Source organism: Trachemys scripta, chromosome 21, assembly GCF_013100865.1.
Source record: "Trachemys scripta elegans isolate TJP31775 chromosome 21, CAS_Tse_1.0, whole genome shotgun sequence".
NCBI classification, from domain to species: Eukaryota; Metazoa; Chordata; order Testudines; family Emydidae; genus Trachemys; species Trachemys scripta.
The window spans coordinates 849,800-869,629 of record NC_048318.1 but is presented as its reverse complement, the minus strand read 5'-3'; the positions used below and the strand labels follow the sequence as shown (position 1 = coordinate 869,629).

Here is a 19,830-nt window from a genome sequence, read left to right as displayed (position 1 = left end):
ACCACCCTCCAAGTGAAATAGTTCTTCCTAATATCCAACCTAGACCTCCCCCACTGCAACTTGAGACCATTGCTTCTTGTTCTGTCATCTGCCACCATTGAGAACAGCCTAGCTCCATCCTCTTTGGAACCCCCCTTCAGGTAGTTGAAAGCAGCTATCAAATCCCCCCTCACTCTTCTCTTCTGCAGACTAAATAACCCCAGCTTCCTCTGCTTCTCCTCGTAAGTCATGTGCCCCAGCCTGCTGACAATTTTTGTTGCCCTCCGCTGGACTCTCTCCAATTTGTCCACTTCCCTTCTGTAGTGGGGGGACCAAAACTGGACACAGTACTCCAGGTGTGGCCTCACCAGTGCCGAATAGAGGGGAATAATCACTTCCCTCGATCTGCTGGCAATGCTCCTACTAATACAGCCCAATATGCCATTGGCCTTCCTGGCAATGAGGGCACACTGCTGACTCATATCCAGCTTCTCATCCACTGTAATCCCCAGATCCTCTTCTGCAGAACTGCTGCTTAGCCAGTCGGTCCCCAGCCTGTAGCAGTGCATGGGATTCTTCCGTCCTAAGTGTAGGACTCTGCACTTGTCCTTGTTGAACCTCATCAGATTTCTTTTGGCCCAATCCCCCAATTTGTCTAGGTCACTCTGGACCCTATCCCCCACCCTCCAGCGTATCCACCTCTCCCCCAGCTTAGTGTCATCTGTGAACTTGCTGAGGGTGCAATTAATCCCATCATTACAGATAATTAATAAAGATGTTGAACAAAACTGGCCCCAGGACCTACCCATGGGACACTCCGCTTGATACCGGCTGCCAACTAGACATGGAGCCATTGATCACTACCCATTGAGCCCGACAATCTAGCCAGCTTTCTGTCCACCTTATAGTCCATTCATCCAATCCATACTTTTTTAACTTGCTGGCAAGAATACTGTGGGAGACCATATCAAAAGCTTTGCTAAAGTCAAGATATATCACATTCACTGCTTTCCCCATTCCACGGAGCCAGTTATCTCATCATATAAGGCAATCAGGTTGGTCAGGCATGACTTGCCCTTGGTGAATCCATGTTGACTGTTCATCATTACCTTCCTCTCCTCCAAGTGCTTCAAAATGGATTCCTTGAGGACCTCCTCAATGATTTTTCCGGGGACAGAGGTGAGGCTGACCGGTCTGTAATTCCCCAGATTCTCCTTCCCTTTTTTAAAGATGGGCACTATATTTGCCTTTTTCCAATTGTCCAGGACCTCCCAGAATCGCTACAAGTTTTCAAAGATAATGGCCAATGGCTCTGCAATTGTGGCTTTTTGGTTTCTACCTGGTTGCATTGGGAGAGGATCAATTAGTAAGGGGGTCTCTGGGGTGATGGGAGGGGTGATGGGAGTGTTAGGAGGCTTATTCCTTCACGCTCTCACTTCCCTGGTTCTTCTCGCATGAACAGAGAGCAACAATACCCAAAGTCCAAAGGTTCAAACAATGTGATGTTTATTGGGGTGAACTTCCAGCAAGCATGATTCCAGTTTCCTTCCTCAGTGTCCACCTTCCCAGTTCTGACACCACAGAGCCTTGCCTGTGTCCCACCACTTTAATTGGTTTACACCAAACAAAATTAATTATACAGCAGCCAGAAACAATCACAGAACCAGAGATTATACATACAAACAATAGGGAAGTGGAGACTACAGTGATAGAACAATACAGAAATGAGGATTTCACATCCCAGCTATTGATATAAGTGAGTTCTTGCCAGACAGGATGCTATCAAAGTAAGTTTCCTTTTACATCTTCTAGGCTCTTCCCTTTCTCTGGAGGTGATAGGAATATCAGGACAGGATTATGCATCCGAAGAAGTGTAGTCCACGAAAGCTTATGCTCTAATACATTTGTTAGTCTCTAAGGTGCCACAAGTACTCCTGTTCTTTTTGCGGATACAGACTAACACGGCTGCTACTCTGAAACAGGACAGGATTGTATTCCTAACAGCCCAATAGCACCTTATTTCAGTGTGACAAGTTTGGAATGTGAGGATGTGACCATACATTTCCCAGTTTATGACTGGCTTCTGCTGCTTAGCTGAAGGCCTTAGCCTAAGAACCAGGCCTCAGACTGTCACAGTAAGAGAAGGCCCTTACATCCAGCCTCCAGCACGTAAATATCTCCCAGTTATCGTGTATGAGGGCTCTAGCCATCCACTCATGAATTACACTGCAGGGCAACACCAGCAAACTCCCAGTCCCAGACTTTTCCCCAGAAATGTGCATCTTGTACTGCCCAGAACCCTCCTGGATAAGATCATATAAAGTCCATCATATAAAGTCTGGTAATGGAAGATGATCGGAAGGCAATGCTGCTCAATGCCTACTTTGCTTCAGTCTTCTCACAAAAAATAACGTGACCGGAGGATTAGTGAAGTTACCATAGACAATAAAGGGAAAGAAATGCAGATCAGGATAAATAAAGAACACGTCAGAGATCTTCTGACCAATCTGAATGAATTCAAATCAGCAGGGCCTAATGCTTTTCACCCGAAGGTACTGATGGAATTAGCTGAAGAAATCTCGGAACCACTGGCAATAATATTTACAAACTCCTGGTTGACAGGAGAAGTTCCGGAAGCCTGGAGAAGGGTTAACGTAGTGCCCCTCTTTAAATAAGTGAAAAGGGAGAAGCCAGGGAACTATAGACCAGTCAGCCTGACCTTGATACCTGGGAAGCTACTAGAGCAATGTATAAAACATTCAGTTTGTGAATACCTGGAGGATGAAGGGGTGATCAGTAGCAGCCAGCATTGGTTTACTAAGAACAAATCCTGCCAAACCAAGTTGATTTCCTTCTTTGACAGGGTAACTGGTTTGGTGAATGGGAGAATGTGATGGACATAATATACCTGGCCTTCAGCAAGGCTTTTGACACAGTCCCACATGACATTCTGATAAATTGGAGAAATGTGGGCTTGACAGAACTATCATTAAGAGGGTATATAATTGGTTGAAAAACCACAAACAAAGAGTAACTGTTAATGGAATGATGTCAGATTGGAGGGAGGTCTCAAGTGGGGTTCTGTAGGCATCTGTCTGGGTCTGATGTTGTATAACCACTTTATTAATGACCTGGATCTAAATATAGAGTGTATACTGATCAAATTTGCAGATGACACAATGCTGGGGGAGAAGTGTTGCCAATACTTTGGAGAACAGAGCTAAAATTAAGAGGGATCTTGATAAATTAGACAACAAAATAAAATTCAACACAGACCAATGAAAGGTGCTACACTCAGGGAAAAGAAACCAAATGCACAAATACAGAATGGGGAATAACTGGCTTGGCAGCAGCACTGGGATCTGGGAGTTGTGGTGGATCACAATCACAACATGAGTCCGCAATGCGATGCTGCTGCAAGAAAAGCAAATGTAATTTTAGGTTTCATGAACAGAGATACAGCGTGCAAGTCATGGGAGGTGATAGTACCGCTCTTGGTGCTGGTTAGGCCTCAGCTGGAGAACTGTGTCTAATTTTGGTTACTGCTGAATAGAAGGGATGTAGAGAAACTGGAAAGGATCCAGAGGCAAACAACAAAGATAATCAAAGGACTGGAATGCAAGCCACACGAGCAAAGGCTAAAGGAATTGGGTAGGGTTAGTTTGGAAAAGAGGAGATTAACAGGGGACATGATAGCCATCTTCAAATACTTGGAAGGCTGAAAAAGATGGAGAAAAGTTGTTCTCTTTTGCAACGGCGGGCAGGACAAGAGATGACGGGTTCAAACTACATCAGAGCAGGTTTTGATTAAATGTCAGGAAAAACTTCCAAACTGTAAGAAGAGGACAATGGAACAGATGCCTAGGGAGGTAGTGGAATCTCCTTCACTGGAGGTTTTCAAAAGGAGGCTGGATAGCTATCTGCAGCTTGTCAGGGGGTTAGACTACATGTGCCCGTGTGATCCCTTCTAACCCTATGGTTCTGTGGCTTATTAACAGAAAATTATGTGCACAGATTTTGTTATTCCAAATGGAGTTTCCCAAACACTTCAATCCAAACACGCAGCACAACAAGGACAAGTGCAGAGTCCTGCATTTAGGACGGAAGAATCCCATGCACTGCTACAGGCTGGGGACCGACTGGCTAAGCGGCAGTTCTGCAGAAAAGGATCTGGGGATTACAGTGGATGAGAAGCTGGATATGAGTCAACAGTGTGCCCTTGTTGCCAGAGTCCAACGGAGGGCACCAAAAATGATTAGAGGGTTGGGGCACATGACTTATGAGAAGAGGCTGAGGGAACTGGGGTTATTTAGTCTGCAGAAGAGTGAGGGGGGATTTGATAGCAGCCTTCAACTACCTGAAGGGGGGTTCCAAAGAGGATGGAGCTAGATTGTTCTCAGTGGTGGCAGATGACAGAACAAGGAGCAGTGGGGGAGGTCTAGGTTGGATATTAGGAAACACTATTTCACTAGGAGGGTGGTGAAGCACTGGAATGGGTTACCTAGGGAGGTGGTGGAATTTCCAATCCTTAGAGGTTTTTAAGGCCCAGCTTGACAAAGCCCTGGCTGGGATGATTTAGTTGGTGTTGGTCCTGCTTTGAGCAGGGGGTTGGACTAGATGACCACCTGAGGTCTCTTCCAACCCTAATCTTCTATGATTCAATTTACTAGACATACCAGAATGTTCTGACTTTTGTATAAGATTCTTTCTCTTTGGGGCATATTGTCTGTTGATGTTCATGGGTGAAACTCTATTGACTTCAACAGAGCTGCACCAATTTTCACCAGTCAAAAATTTGCCCTATATTTGAAACTCTGGCTTCATCACATGTGTAACGTTGTTTACACATCTTAATAAAGGCATCTGAAAACAAAGTGGTGATTAGTAATTCAACCCTGAAGACTGGAGTGGCAGGAATCCAGCCCAGGGCTGTGGTCACCCAGAAGAAATTTGGGATTTGTCTTTCTGGGAGCTGCCCTTTGCTGCCTTTCCTTTTTCACTGGAAGTCATGTCTTGGCACCATCTCCATTGCACCCACCTCTTAGATCCATTCCATTTTGTGCCTATCTGACTTGCTACCTTGTTGTTTTTCACACAGGTGGGAAGTCCCTACATTGGTGTGAGTTGTGTGATTCGTAACTGTGCCCGCTCACAAGCATTCGTGTGTAATGCAGAGCAGGCCTGGGATGGTCGGAGCTGAAGCTCATTTATTAGTGGATTCATTTTCCCTCTCTTCCCCCCCTTTGCCTTCCCCCCAGTTTGCAGACTCTTACCTCCCATGGAGCTCTAGTACAGTCAGCCTTGCTGTTAATGAGGTGTTTGGGGAGCGCAGCGTGATATCAGCTCCACTGGCCACTCTGTAGCCTCTGGGTCAGTTGGCTGTAGGTGGAACTGGCTGATCTTAATCTCTGCAGCTGATAAGATTTTACATTTGATTAAAGGTGGTAGATAATGTCTCATCTGAGACACTGCTCTAAAGAAGCAAAGCTCTTCTGGGACCAAATTAAACATTGGTGTAAGAGTGTAAGAGAGCACAACACCTGCTGAGTCCATGGGAGTGGTGCTTGCTTATTACAGGGTGGATTTGTCGGAGTTGTTGCTTGCTTTGCTGTATTGCGGCAGCGATGATGGCTAATAGCACTGTGCTGTACGTTACGGTGGTTTGATATTGGCCACAGTTTCCTCATTTTCTGTCTCCTTTTAGTTTTGCTTCCTCTCTTTCTGTCATATAAATTGTTATGCTTGTGCTCAGAGGAATAGCTATTGGGGATAGAAGATGAGCCCGAGAGGCTGTATTTCAGCCTGGAAGCTTTCTTCAGGCTGTAGGGAAAATAATAAGAACAAGGTCAATTGTTAATTATGGGGGCAAATCTATTTATTTCCACAGCCCGAAGAAAACAATATGACAGCAGTATCATCTGTGAACCTCTTTTCTATTTCTAGTATGTGTTTTATTAATCCCCAATTGTTTAGATTACAGAGAGAATTTAAGTTCCAAATGCTAGTACAATGCACTGCAGAACAATGCAACATCTTTAATGGATGGTATCACAAAATCCTTTACTGCAATAGACAATCACATGCTAACAAAAAAAGGAATGCAATTTCAAGAGAGGAAGTGACTCAGAGAGTGAGGAAGAGGGAACATCCCATGTAGATGAGGTGTCGCAAACAAAAGGATGGCCTCTGGGAAGCCATTGGGAAGAGTCTAAGGGCATGTCTACACTTACCTCCGGAGCGATCGATCCAGCGGGGGTTGATTCATCGCATCGAGTTTATCTTCACTAGATGCGATAAATTGACCGCTGAGCGCTTTCCTGTTGACTTTGGTACTCCACCGGAGCGAGAAGCATAGGCGGAGTCGATGGGGGAGCGTCAGCAGTCGTCCTACCGCAGTGAAGACACCGCAGTAAGTAGATCTAAGTACGTCGACTTCAGCTACATTATTCACGTAGCTGAAGTTGCGTAACTTAGATCGATTTCCCCCCTGACCCTCTGTAGACCAGGCCTAAGATGAAGATTGGAGGGGTAGAGTGCGCAGTAGGACATAGGGCCCAAAGAGTTAAAGGTGTTAACATGATCCTGAAACTGTCCAACATCAAACAGTTTGAAACCAAGTTCATTAAAAATCCTTTTGACCCTTCCTCCCCTCCCCCCTGTATCTTTTGGCTTGGTCTACACTACACAGTTAGGTTGACGTCAGGCAGCTTTCGTTGACCTAATTATGTCAGTGTCCACACTACAGCGTTACTCCCCCAATGTAAGTGCCATACTACAGCAAAAGGCGTAGGACTTACGCTGGTGTAGTTAGGGTCACGCAGTGTGTCCGTGTAGACACTGCATTACTTTCATAGGCTTTTGGCTGTCTTTCTTGTCAATTTCACAGCTCCATGCTGAAGGCCTGAAATGGACAGGAAAGCCGAGCTGTCATGTGGTGGGTGGGGGCTCTCTCTTCCCACCCTGGCTCCCTGCTCTTGGCTCCCAGCCCAGCTGCTGCCAATAGGCTTCCCACAGGGAGCCCTGGTGCTGCACAGAGGCTCCCCGTTCCCTGCTCCCTGCCACTGGGAGCCCATCTGCCTCCCCAGGCTCTCGGCTTCCCACTCCCTGCTGCAGCCAGGCTCCCTGCAGGAAGTGGGGAGCCTAAGGTACAGCCTGGCTGGCAGCAGAGAGCCAGGCAGTCACAGCATGTCGGCTGCCCGGAGGTTCATGGGAACTGCCTGGATTCCCAGTGTGGACCTCGCAGCCGGGAGCCCAGGTGTGGCAGGGAGCTGGAAGCCAAGAGCTCAGTAGTGCAGCTGATTGTGCAGGCTCTCAGCCCCCCATGCTGCCCTTCTAAGTTGGTGGAAGGGCTCCGGGTAAGAACGCGCACCGTCAATGGAAGGAGGGTAAAGTGGACATGAACCACCGCTGTAATTACTGTGGTGGTTGTAAATCGACTTAACCTAGATTGACTTATGTTTCTAGTGTAGATATGCCCCAAGTAAAAGAGTTAAAACATTTCAAATTTAAAACATTTAGAGATTCCAAGGCCAGAAAGAACCATTATGATCCTCTGGTCTGATTTCCTGTATAACACAGACTAGAGAATTTCCCCAGAATAATTCCCAGAGCAGATCTCTTAGAAAAACGTCAAATCTTGATTAAAAATTGCCAGTAATGGAGAATTCACCATCACTTGGGGTAAGTTGCTCCAGTGGTTAATAAATCGTATCAGGTTTTTATAATTCTGCTCTGAATTAAATCTGTCCCTTCAATGGTTTGGATGGGCCAGATGCAAACAATTAGAGAAGCTACTTTATTACCCTCAGATGTGTCAGGAATTGACCACAACTCAGTGTCACAGCATATGGGTAGCTCTAAGGAAGAAGGAAAACGATCATTTTTATCAACAGATGCTTCCATGTGGTATTCTCCATTTATCACAATGCTGTAGGTTGGAGGGGACGGGTGGGAACAAGGTCCAGGAGATAAAACCTAGGACTTGGAGTCAAGTGATGTTGGTCCTGTTTTTTGGGACCTTGGGCAAATCACTTCTCCTCTGTGCATCAGTTTCCATACCTGGAAAGTGAGAACAATAATAGCTACTGCGCTGGCTTGCTTGAGGGTTAATGGATGGATGGTGGTAATTGCCAAAGAAATGACCATACAAAATGAAGTACAGTAGCTGAACCAGTGGAGACCCCTTGCAGCCAAATTACGGTGTATTGAAGGTGTCAGTAGGAATGGCCTGATGGGGCCCATCATTCTAGCCTTATTGGTTTTCATTCATCATGGAGTGACAGCATACTGTATGCATGGCAGAAAAGAGTACCATTCCAGTGAGCTCTAAACACATGGTCACTCTTGATGAATGGAAATGATAAATGCACTAAACAGCTCCCCTCCTGGAATATTTTATACCATTCCTAGTGCTTCATTCGACCAGCACTGAGCAATTTTTATTCTGATTCACCTATAAAACAGAGCTGTGTTCTTCAGACAGTCAGAGAACAACACATCCCTAAAAGTAATGATGCGCCTGACAGGAATAATCTGATTCACCTGATCCATAAATAGCAGAGATGATTACACACAAACATACTCAAACACGGGGTTACCATACATCTGGGTTTTTCCAGGCATTGCTTCTTTTTTTGATCCTCTGTCTGGGCAGATTTTTCTAATAAGAGGCAACGTCCAGGATTTTTGCAGAGCAGACGTTACAGCTCAGAAAGATTTGTCTCCATGCTCCGATTGGTCCCTCCCGTGTCCGCAGCTGCTGGGATCCCACCCACCCAAGCCCTGATTCCCAGCCCTAGGGAGAGGGAGAGGCCTGCAGGGAGGTACTGACTAACAGGCTGACCAGTAGCAGCAGAAGCTTCCTAAAAGTGGAGGGGCCACCAGTGTCCGTACCATGGCCCTGCGTCCCCTGTACCGCCCCTGCTCCCTGAGCCCCCACCCTCACACTGCCCCTTCCCCTGAGGCCACACCCCTGCACCACCTCTTCTACCCTCACTCTTGCATAGCCCCTTCTCTCTGAGGCCCCACACTTGTGCTGCGCCTGTTTCCTAGGGTGACCAGATGTCCCAATTTTGGGGTCTTTTTCTTATATAGGCTCCTATTTTTTTTTAAAGGGAGAAATCCTATCTCCTAGAACTGGAAGGGACCTTGAAAGGTCATCAAGTCCAGCCCCCTGCCTTTGCTAGCAGGACCAAGTACTGATTTTGCCCCAGATCCCTAAGTGGCCCCCTCAAGGATTGAACTCACAACCCTGGGTTTAATAGGCCAATGTTCAAACCACTGAGCTATCCCTCCCCCATCCTGATTTTTCCCACTTGCTGTCTGGTCACCCTACTGCTTCCTGAGCCCCCCACCCTCATGCCACTCCTTCCCCAAGGACCCTCCCCAGCACCACCTCTTCCCCCCCCTCCCCCGCGCCCGCCCCCCCCCCCCATTGCTTGCCCTTACAGATGGTAAAAAGGGGTGTGGTGGCCTCTTGACCCTCCCCCCCATTCCAGTGCCCCCAGGGCTGGCACTGCATCCTGGGCCTGCATCAGCCACCCTGCCAGAGAATGACACTGCCACCCACCTCGAGGGTGATGCTGCAGGAACCCCATCCAGTACCCCCCAGGTACCCCTCCCAGTGCGCACATACCCCTCCAGCAACCTCCCCCCAAATACCTCCTCCCAGTGCGCACACATCCCTCTAGCAACTCCCCAAATGGCCCCAGCCCACCCCCATCCTCTGGTGTGGCCTCTTTTTGGGAACCTGAAATATGGTAACACTACTCAATCACCCTTCCTACGTACGTCCTAATGCACCACCTCACTTTTCTCCACGTCGCCCATGTACCCATTCACATACCCACACCCCTTTTCCCATTCCACTCACCCTGCACTCACACATATATTCAGACCCCCCTTCATTCACTCAGATGCCCCCATCCCCACACACAGCACTTATGCACCCCCCACATACCCACCCACTCTCACAGATGCACCCCCCCCATACACACCTTCACCCAGCCACACAGACACCCGCCACCCCCAACACACTCTCTTTAGTGTCTGTTGATTGCCTGTTCTGACCAAGCTGTTCATTTGTTTTGAAGGCCTAAATCATTCAGTTGCAGGGAGAGCAGAGTATTTCTCATCCTCATGCCTTCAACATTAACAGCCATGCAGCAGCTCCCTGATGCTGGCTTTCCAGCTGTGCCACTCCGGCCCACATCTTCAGCAAGGCTTCACCTGGGACTCGCACTGTATAGGCCCAGTGCCTGGCACTGCGGGACTGAGGAGAAGGGCAATGGTAGCTTTCAAACTCCCTTGAACCCTGCCCAAGGGTGGGGGGTGGAGCTGAGGATGCCAACAGCTCTTCTTGGGAGGAGCTATTGCCATCCCCTGCTTGCGCTGAAACCAACCCAGGCCATGGAACGTGACAGGGCAGTGGGGCCAGACCTAGGGTTGCTGACTGCCACAAGATTTCTCAAATCCTGCAATTCACAATTCTAATAGCTACTTGGGATCTCGCCAGACGCTGCTGACAGGTGGGGGGAGGGTGAGTAGGAGAGACAGAGAGGCAATGTCATGGAGGGAAAGAGCTGGCTGGGGTAGAACAGGGAGCTGCATATATTTGAGGAAGGGAGAGAACTGGATACAGGCCTCTCCCCAGGGCAGGAAGGGAGGGGCCAAGACAGACAACCAGGGACAATGCCCAGGGGGAGAGCAATGGTGGAGGATGAGCTGGGGCCAGGTTCAGGGGTGAGGGAGCTGGGGATAGTGCCCAGAGGTAGAGCAGGTGTGAGAGGAGCTGTGGACAGTGTCCAGGGTTGAGGGGCGCTGGGGCAGGTCCAGGGGTGGGGGAGCTGGGGGCAATGTCCATGAAGAAGCGGTGGAGTGTGTCGGGGCGAATGCTTGGCATGGCCTGGGGCAGTCTGGGCAAGTGTCACCAGTCACATGGAGAGGGGGTGTTCCACAGTGTGTGCACATTCTGGTTGAATTTCCTGACGGACGAAGCCACACACATATCTGTATGCCTGCATGCACGCGCACACACATGCACACTCAAAGCAGTGATTCGCCCTGTGATTTTTTTTTAAATAGCTCATGATGTTTAAGTCAGACTCATTATTTGTGGGGAGAAGAGAAGGGTCAGTCTCATGGTCCTTGGACAGGCAGGGCTGGGAATATAGGGTATAAGTAAACTGCTCTTCGATGTGAACAGCTCTTTCCTAGTTAACACCATCTCAGTCTGAGTGTCAAAACACATTCACACCTACGTAAAGATTGTAATTAACTCGCACAGTGACAAAAAGAGGTGCTAAACCGAAGCCCAGAAAGTAGATGTGAGAGGGGAGTTCATGGCTACATCAGCCCTCTCTTTTATTTGTCATGTTCAGAACTGGACTATAATGAATCCCCAACCCCAGCAGTGTGCCGGATTTCAGCCCAACTGATCAAATACAAATATTTGCAAACACACGTAGGGCAATGTTCCGTCTAGCTGGACAGAAAAGAAAGGAAAGCGAAGCAAGGAGGCTCTTAATGAATCCCTCCATGCAGCTCCCCAGAGCTGGAGGAGGCACTTGCAGCACTTTAGCAGAGTTGCTCTTTATAAAGGGTCAGCTGACAGGAGAAGCAGCCTGAGCCTCCATTGGGAGTGAGCGTAATGCTCACTAACGCGAGGAGCTGACAGCGCTGGCTAGACAGCTCCTGGGACAGTGCAGACGGGTGCTGGGCAAACTTCTTTCTAGCCCTGCCAAAACACCTCAAGGCTGACTTGGTTGAAACACTCCTAGCTGCCCCAGGACTCATGAAATGATTCCACGGGGCATGAGCAAAGTACCACGGTCACTCCCTTTCGCTCTACACTGCAAGCAGCGGTGTGACTGCCGCTTGTGTAGACCCACCCGCACTAGCTTCAGTCCAGCTAGTTCACTAAAACCAGCAGTGAAATGCAGCAGCACAGGCTGCATAATGGGCTTGCACTCAGAGTCAGGTGGCTAGCCTGGGCCACCACCACCACTGCTATTTTTAATGGGCTAACTCGAGCTAGCTCAGGTATGCTTACACATGCTGCAGTCACACTTCAGATTGCAGTGTAGACACATCCTCAACCTCCCTATTCAGGTTTTTACACTCTACCCAGCACCGCACTGTCCGAGCGTGTCGAGACCAATCCAGGAATGGCGCCAGGGTTTTTGGCACCCTAGGCGGGGGTCCTTCCGCGCTCTCAGTCGGTGGCGGCAATTCTGCAGCGGGGGGATCTTTCCGCGCTCCTGGTCTTCGGGGCACTTCGGCGGCGGGTCCCGGAGCGAGTGAAGGACCCGCTGCAGAATTGCCGCCGAAGACCCGGAGCGCGGAAGGACCCCCCTCTGCCGAATTGCTGCCGATGGCGGCAAAATGCCGCCCCGCCCAAATCCTGGCACCCTAGGCGACTGCGTAGGTCACCTAAATGGAAGCACCGGCCCTGGACCAATCCCACCACTTGTGCCCAGCACAGGCAGAACTCAAAGCGTAGGCCTGGCCCAATCCTCTGGAGCAAAAGAAACACTCCTACATGCAGTAGAAATAGGCCACCCACGCTAGGGAGACAGAGAGCAATGCCCCACATTTCCTCAGGCCTCATACTCCAGCCAGTAGAGGACAATGATTTTACACACACATTCACCAGTGTGGAAGCAGAGAAAGAACTGTCATGCATTGCATCCCCTTCCTGTCAGTTCTTTCTCTGCTTCCACAACCAGCATGGAGTTAAAACCATAAAGTATTTGGTCCTCCGGTGCCGGCACAGGCCCAAGAAGAACTGAATAATGGGGACTTTAATAAAGGCGGGGAGAAATTCCGAGGCAGGGATGTTCTGCTAAAAGCCTGGAGTCCGTGGGCAGGTCTACGGTGAAAAAGCTGAGGTGGCTTAGCTCAGCACTTAGCGAAGACGGTACCACGCTGGTGGGAGAGCTTCGCCCGTTGGCATAGAAGTCCACCCCTGCGAGAGGTGATAGCTATGTTGACGGGAGAAGCTCCCCCATTGATCTAGCACTGTCTGTGCCAGGGGTTAGGTTGGTATAACTGCATCGCTCAGGGGTGTGGATTTCTCACACTCCTCAGCCAGGTGCTTACCAGTGTTCGTTTGTAGTATAGATTTGGCTGTATCAGATTGTTCCCTGCCTTCTCAGCAGTCACACTCTGCAGTGCTGATCTGCAGGGCCTTTGCATTTCCTCTCCTGAGCAAACCTTGGTGTGTGTGTGTGTGTGAGTGAGTCTAGAGGAGATCTAAAGTGACAAAGGGTACGTCTTCACTTACTGGAGGGTCCGGCGGCAGGCAATCGATGTTCTGGGATCGATTTATCGCATCTGGTTAAGACGCGATAAATCGATCCCGGAAGTGCTCGCTGTCGACGCCGGTACTCCAGCTCGGCGAGAGGAGTACGCGGCATCGACGGGGGAGCCTCCCTGCCACGTCTGGACCCGCGGTAAGTTCGGACTAAGGTACTTCGAATTCAGCTACGTTATTAACGTAGCTGAATTTGCGTACCTCAGTCCGAAGTGGGGGCTTAGTGAAGACCAGGCCTATGAGGCTATGTCTACACTAAGGGGGGGGGGGTCGATTTAAGATACGCAAATTCAGCTACGCGAATAGCGTAGCTGAATTCGGCATATCCTATTCGACTTACCCCGCTGTGAGGACAGCAGCAAATCGACCGTCGCAGCTCCCCCGTTGACGGCGCTTACTCCTCCTGACGAGGTGGGAGTACGCGCGTCGATTCGGGGATCGATTTATCCATCTAGATGAGACACGATAAATCGATCCCCGAGAGATTGATTTCTACCCGCCGATCCGGGCGGGTAGCGTAGACTAGCCCTTAGACTCATTTTCCCTGGTGAGCTATCCAGGGATAGAACCCAGATCATCAAATAAAATAAATTAAAATAATAAATGTGAGAACAGAATAAATGTACTGTAAAGGTTATTACAGCACAGGTCGCATACAGACATATTTTTTAAAGGGATAACAAATATTCACAATCAAAGCAAAAAAATTTGAAAATGGGCCCATTTTACCTAAATGCTTGTTAGGTTTTGTGAATTTTTTGTAGAGAATATGAGCCCCGGACTGGGTAAGCGTGACATCCCCTGGGGTGCAATCTGGACCATGGAACCACTGTGCCATCTTTAACTCTCCAGCCCAGGCTGTCTGCTACACTGCTATGCTAGTGAACAACAACCCCCTCCCCTCCCCCAGCAAACTCTCATAACGTCATGTACAATGCTGAGATATACATTTCAACAGGACAGTGATGGCCAACAGATTATGACTTTTCCAATGATACTTTACCTAAGTTTTATCATCATTTAGTAAAGTGGTGAGCATAACAGTGTGAACTATGGCGGTGAGGGTGAGCACATTTTGAAATTGGTATGAAGAAAACTGGAATCGTACATGTTTTTGATGTGAAAATAGCCATTTTATTGAATGTCACAGACACGTGAAAGTTTAGGAACATGAAAAATATTCTTATGTGAAATTTTATGGAAATATTTTTCATCTGCTTCCCCCGCTGTAATTACTACGCAGTGTGGAAGTCTCTTTCTAAAAGACCTGCTCTTCTTCAGCAAGAAGTGTTGGGCTCAACAATATCTTTTCAGGGCAGTGAGGAATAATTCGCTCCACTGCAGGAATCACTGGATGAGGGTCTCTGACCTGTGTTAAGCAGCAGGTCAGATGTGATAGTCACAATGGCTCCTCCTGCAAATAACTGTTTTTGCCTTTTCGCCAATGGGTGACGCTTCCTGAAGCCGCTGAAAATGTGCAATACAGCAGAGCAGAAATTAGAACAGAAATTGCTTATATCTGCCAAGCATGAAAGTGAGGAGCGAAAAAACTTGTCTGCTACAGATTCAGTACCACTGCATCTCTCCACTTCTCCCCTTGTGACTAGTTCCTCCCCTTCTGGCAGCAATGTCTGTGGAACTCAGGGTTGTAATGAGGGTAGGTTTGTTTAGGACTGAAACATTTCCCCACTTTCCCCTTCTAATTATAGATTCTTTTGTGCAGTTTTTCTTCATCAATGGCCTGGAGCCATTAGCTCTCCATTTGCATAGGTTGCCATAGAAATGTCAGGCATCAAAACAATACAGATGAGCTGAAGATGCTTAGAACCTTGCATGACCAGCCTGCTTTGTTCCCCCTGTGGCCTAGGATTTCACCAGAACCCGTTCTGTAATACCCAGTGGCCTGGAGTCCTAATAATGGGGGGTAAAATGGCCAAATAGCGGGAGGATATGGGTGGTATTGGCAGTGTCAGTGGCCACAGCAGTATATTTACTCCAGGGTGCATCCTCACCCATCACTCCTTGGTCCTGCTCCAACCATTTCCAAACCAAGCTTGCAAGAGACTGGCTGCTGTGCTAAAAAGCCAACGTGCCATAGAGATTTACAGAGTATAGAGCCAAAAGGGAGCATTAGATATGCTAGTCTGACCTTCTGTATATCACGGGCCATTAACTTTCACCAAGTTACCCCTATACTGAGCCCAATGTTTTGTGTCTGGCTAAAGCATCCCTTCCAGAAAGTGCTCCAGGGCTAGATTCACAGAGGAATTTAGGCACTTGTGACATACCAGGGTGAAATCCAGACCAATGAACTGTGTCACCCCTGCCTTGGGGTGCTATTTACAATGCCTTGCTGCTGTATCCTCCAACCTGGACTGCTCAGAAACAGCCTCCAGCATGTAAGTCATCCCAGCCATGTCTGTGTGCTGCAGCCAGCCAGCCAGCCATACCTTAGTTCTCGCCAGCCTTAAAGAGCCCACAGGGTGAGCCCAACACACTCCCAGTCCCAAACTTTCCCTCAGAAATGATGGCCTGTACTGCCCAGCCCTCGCCTGGATTATACAAATATACTGAGTCTATTGTTCCTTTAAGGGAATAATATACACACAACTTGTTACCCCAAATGGAGTTATCCAGCCACTTCAACTTGAACACACTGAATTAGATCAAACAGTAAAACAAGTTTATTAACAACAAAAAGGTTTTAAGTGAGTCCAAGTAACGAGGCATAAAAGTCAGAAACGGTTACAAGAAAAATAAAGATAAATCACTTACTGGTACCTAATTGTAACAAACTACATTAGATTGAAAGCAAAGTTTTCTCATCTCCTCCTTTCAGCCCTGAGACTGAACTCTCCCAGAGTCCAATGGCTGCTTCCTTTGTCTCTTCAGGTGCAGTGAATCCAATGGGAAGGGGGAGAGGGATTTCTTGGGGTGCTTGTCTCTCATTTTTATAGTTTTACGAACGCCAGAGTTACACACTGACTGGTAAACTACACACCTCATTTGGAACCAGAAGTACACAACCAGGCAGCAGCAGAGACAAACAAAAGGAAATACAGCACAGTGCTGTGTTAAACATAAACTGTTAAAAATAAAGGGAAAGATTAAAAAACAGATTTGACAAGGTAAGAAAACTGTTTCTATGCTTGTTTCATTTAAATTAAGATGGTTAAAAACAGCTTTTTTCTTCTGCATAGTAAAGTCTCAAAGTTGTATTAAGTCAATGTTCAGTTGTAAACTTTTGAAAGTTAAAGTTTGAAAGGTAAAGAAGTATGGATTGGATGAATGGACTATAAGGTGGATAGAAAGCTGGCTAGATCATCGGGGTCAACGGGTAGTTATCAGTGGTTCCATGTCTAGTTGGCAGACGGTATCAAGCAGAGTACCCCAAGGGTCAGTCCTGGGGCCAGTTTTGTTCAATATCTTCATTAATGATCTGGAGGATGGCATGGACTGCACCCTCAGCAAGTTTGCAGATAACACTAAACTGGGAGGAATGGTAGATATGCTGGAGGATAGGATACAGAGGGAACTAGACAAATTAGAGGACTTGGGCCAAAAGGAATCTGATGAGGTTCAACAAGGACAAGTTCCATCTGCACTTAGGATGGAAGAATCCCATGCACTGCTACAGACTAGGGACCAGGCTAGGCAGCAGTTCTGCAGAAAAGGACCTAGGGGTTACAGTGGATGAGAAGCTGGATATGAGTCAACAGGGTGCCCTTGTTGGCAAGAAGGCTAACAGCATTTCGGGCTGTATAAGTAGGAGCATTGCCAATAAATCGAGGGACATGATCATTCCCCTCTATTCGGCATTGGTGAGGCCTCATCTGGAGTACTGTGTCCAGTTTTGGGCTCCACACTACAAGAAGGATGTGAAAAAATTGGAAAGAGTCCAGCGAAGGGCAACAAAAATGATTAGGGGTCTGGAGCACATGACTTATGAGGAGAGGCTGAGGGAACTGAGATTATTTGGTCTGCAGAAGAGAAGAATAAGGGGGGATTTGATAGCAGCCTTCAACTACCTGAAGTGGGGTTCCAAAGAGGATGGAGCTAGGCTGTTCTCAATGGTAACAGATGACAAAACAAGGAGTAACGGTCTCAAGTTGCAGTGGGGGAGGTTTAAGTTGGATATTAGGAAAAAACTTTTTCACTAGGAGGGTGGTGAAGCACTGGACTGGGTTACCTAGGGAGGTGGTGGAATCTCCTTCCTTAGAGGTTTTTAAGGTCAGGCTTGACAAAGCCCTGGCTGGGATGATTTAGTTGGGAATTGGTCCTGCTTTGAGCAGGGGGTTGGACTAGATGACCTCCTGAGGTCTCTTCCAACCCTAATCTTCTATGATTCGATCACCTAGTGGGAGGGCCGCCCGGGGGCGGGGGGGCAAGTGGGTGAATTTGCCCCAGACCCCCACTAGAATATAGTATTGCAACTTTTTTTTATGGAAGGGGCCCCTGACATTGCTTTGCCCCAGCCCCCCTCAATCCACTGGGCAGCCCTACCTAGCGGCTATGGTCCAGGGGAATGTCACCCACTGATAAGAGTCAAAGTGGCCACTTCGCCTAGTGGCAATATCTGGGGTAGTGTTGCCTAGTGGCTATGGTCCAGGGGGAAGAGATAGCTCAGTGGTTTGAGCATTGGCCTGCTAAACCCAGGGTTGTGAGTTCAATCCTTGAGGGGGCCATTTAGAGATCTGGGGCAAAAATCTGTCTCGGGATTGGTCCTGCTTTGAGCAGGGGGTTGGACTAGATGATCTCCTGAGGTCCCTTCCAACCCTGATATTGTATGATTCTAAGGGGCTGCTTTACCTAGCAGTACTATCCAGGGCAGAGTCTAAGAGCTGCTTGCCTAGTGGCAGTATCAGGGAAGAGTTACCTAGCGATGAGTGTGTGGTGGGGAGCCTGGGACCACCCTACTCTGCCAGATTTGACCCAGGGCCCTTCAAAACAAGGTACCCTGACACAGGGTCCAGGTTTATACTGGCACTAGAAAAGGTTCAGAGAAGGGCAACTAAAAGGATTAAGGGTTTGGAATGGGTCCCATATGAGGAGAGATTAAAGAGGCTAGGACTTTTCAGCTTGGAAAAGAGGAGACTAAGGGGGAATATGATAGAGATATATAAAATCCTGAGTGATGTGGAGAAAGTAGATAAGGAAAAGTTATTTACTTATTCCCATAATACAAAAACTAGGGGCCACCAAATGAAATTAATGGGCAGTAGTTTTAAAACAAATAAAAGGAAGTTCTTCTTCACACAGTGCACAGTCAACCTGTGGAACTCCTTGCCTGAGGAGGTTGTGAAGGGTAGGACTTTAACAACGTTTAAAAGAGAACTGGATAAATTCATGGAGATTAAGTCCATTAATGGCTATTAGCCAGGATGGGTAAGTAACGGTGTCCCTAGCCTCTGTTTGTCAGAGGGTGGAGATGGATGGCAGGAGAGAGATCACTTGATCATTACTTGTTAGGTTCACTCCCTCTAGGGCACCTGGCATTGGCCACTGTTGGTAGACAGGATACTGGGCTAGATGGACCTTTGGTCTGACCCAGTACGACCGTTCTTATGTTCCAATACCCCCAAGCACCTTCCCCGGGTCACTTCCTGCCCTCATCCCAGTCCCTCCAGCGACGTCTCCAGGGTTGGACATGGGGTCCCTCTCGCGTTCCTTCTGTTTCATCTCTGGCAGCTCCTCTGCTGGCAACAGCAATTCATCCCCTTTGGTTCCTGCAGCCAGCTGGCTTCCCACGGTGCAGCTAGGATGCTTGATCCTGGGGGCTTGGAGTCCTGGCGGTTTCCTGGCAGGAGTCTGCTGCATACAACTACTCTCCTCCTTAGTCAGCCCAGACTGAGCTGAGATGGTCCCTTTTGAATGCTCCCTCCATTGGGCGCATGCCCAGCACAGGCAAGGGGGCATGGCCTCTTGGGCCAAGAACTGCTCTTCAGCAGTGTGGGGTTGATATACTCAGTCACACCTACCATCTATTCTCCAGAGTCATCCTCATGCACTGGCTGACCCAATGACTAATCTATTTATCCATGGTGGAACAGCTTCAACTCAAGAGATTGAGGGACCCCCATATCCCACTATCCCATAGCCCAGTGGTTCAGGCACACAGCAGATAAGTGGCAGATCCCTGTTCAAATCCTTTCTTCTCTTCAGGCTTTGGGAATCTCAATGATTTTCTAGGCTCCTAACACCTAAGTCCCTCTTCAGATCTAGCCTCCAGTCTAGATAAGAATGTCCCACTTCCTTGGTAGTTTGTTCCAAAGGTTAATCACCCTCTGTGACGAACTGGGACTGTTCTTACTGTGGGCTTTGAATGCTGACAGGGGAGTGTGGCTAGGATAGTCTGCATTGGGGGATAGGAGACTGACTGACAGAGAATACCTGAGCATGTAACGTGAGAACCCAGGAAGGGGTTAGAGGCCAGGTGACACCTTGGCCCGGGAAACTGAACAAAGGCTGTGGGAGGGGTCGCTGAAGGCAGAGTTTCAGGAGCTGGCTGGTGATGTGGCTGGGAGGGAGACAGGGCTCTG

At 48.3% G+C, this 19,830-nt stretch overlaps 1 protein-coding gene across 6 annotated transcripts in view; it reads left to right on the top strand.

Moving 5' to 3' along the window:
- The window catches only part of PKNOX2 (PBX/knotted 1 homeobox 2), a 645,653-nt gene that overhangs the window by 280,791 nt on the left and 345,032 nt on the right, over window positions 1–19,830 (top strand). The gene's annotated exons all lie outside the window — the stretch shown is intronic.